This window comes from Trichechus manatus, unplaced genomic scaffold (assembly GCF_000243295.1).
Source record: "Trichechus manatus latirostris isolate Lorelei unplaced genomic scaffold, TriManLat1.0 scaffold00075, whole genome shotgun sequence".
NCBI classification, from domain to species: Eukaryota; Metazoa; Chordata; class Mammalia; order Sirenia; family Trichechidae; genus Trichechus; species Trichechus manatus.
The window spans coordinates 12,817,700-12,819,336 of NW_004444011.1; the positions used below are offsets into that span (position 1 = coordinate 12,817,700).

At 31.0% G+C, this 1,637-nt stretch overlaps 1 protein-coding gene across 1 annotated transcript in view; it reads left to right on the forward strand.

The window, feature by feature from the left end:
• CUBN (cubilin) overlaps positions 1-1,637 on the forward strand; it is a 396,867-nt gene that overhangs the window by 80,525 nt on the left and 314,705 nt on the right. The window lies entirely within an intron of this gene.

Here is a 1,637-nt window from a genome sequence, read left to right on the forward strand (position 1 = left end):
GTTTAATGAGAAGCTAGTTTGCTCTGAAAACCTTCATTTAACATACAATTAAAAAAAAAAAAAAGACATGTCTCTTGTTCCTAGTAAGGTTTTTTTTTTTTTCCTTTCATTTATTTATTAGACATTTACAATTCTTATTTTATGAAATTTTTTATGTCCTTTTTCCATATTTCTCTGCTTGTCAGCATTTTTATTTATGGAGGATATTGATTCCAGTCTGTTATACCTATTGCAATACTTTCTATAGGTGGTTTTACATTTTATTTTGTATAGTTAATTTTTTATTTTGATTGGAATTTATTTTAGTATATAGGGTAGAATGAGATTGTAACTTGATTTTTTTCTAAGTAATCACTTTTCCAAAAATTATTTTTTGAGTAATTCCTCCCTTTTCCAATGATTTATAGTACTTCCCTTTTTAAAATATGTACTTTTATATGCTAAAACTTATATCACGGCTATCCATTATATTTTAATTCATATTTCCAGCAATTCCTTCTCCAAAATCAACTGTTTTAATAATTGTAGCTTTGTAAATAATTTTAATATTTGGTAGGGCAAGATCATTCTTATCATTTTCTTAGATATTTTGTTCCCCTTCAAAACTATTAATAGATTGTATTTAATATCACTTTAAATTTGCACTACCATTGAATGTTCATTTTGATAGAATATTTAATTTTCCTAGCTAAGAACACCCTGTCTTAGTTATCTACTGCTACTATAACAGAAATACCACAAGTGGATGGCTTTAACAAACAGAAATTTATTCTTTTACAGTCCAGGAGGCTAAAAAGTCTGAATTCAGGGTGCCTGGTCCCAGAGAATGCTTTCTCTCTGTCGGCTCTGGGGAAAGGTCCTTGTCATCAATCTTCCCCTGGTCTAGGAGCTTCTCAGTGCAGGGACCCCAGGTCCAAAGGACACGCTTGCTCCTGGCTCTTCTTTCTTGGTGGTAATGAGGTTCCTCTCCTCTCTGTTCAATTCTCTATTTTATATCTCAAAAGAGATTGACTCAAGATAGACCTAATCCTGTAGATTGAGTCCTGCCTTGTTAACATAACTGCTTTTAATCCTGCCCATTAACATCATAGGATTTACAACACATAGGATAATCACATCAGATCATAAAATGGTGAACAACCACACAACACTGGGAATCATGGCCTAGGCAAGTTGATAAACAATTTTGGGGGACACAATTCAATCCATAACACACCATAATCTCTCCATTTGTTTAAAACTTCTTTTAGATCTCTTATAAAAGATTTGAAATTTTCTTTGAATAGGTACAATATAATTTTTATAAGGATGCTTTCTAGATATTTAGTGTCACTTATGTCTGTTTTAATTAAGTAATTTCCCCCCTATAGCTTCTAAGAAGTTATGACCGATAAATAGAAAAGTTATTAAAATTTCACTAAACTTTCTTATTGACCCTGAGAGTTTTCCAATGGTTTATCATGTATTTTCTTCATATACTATGATATTTTCTGAAAATAGTAAGATTTTGTTTCCTTCTTTCTAACAGCTGTACATTTACTTTCTATTTCTTGTTTTATTACTGTATAAAAATACAAATTTTGTCACTTCCCTGCTTGGCACTCTTCAAAAGCCCTTATGATAAAGTGTAAACTTCC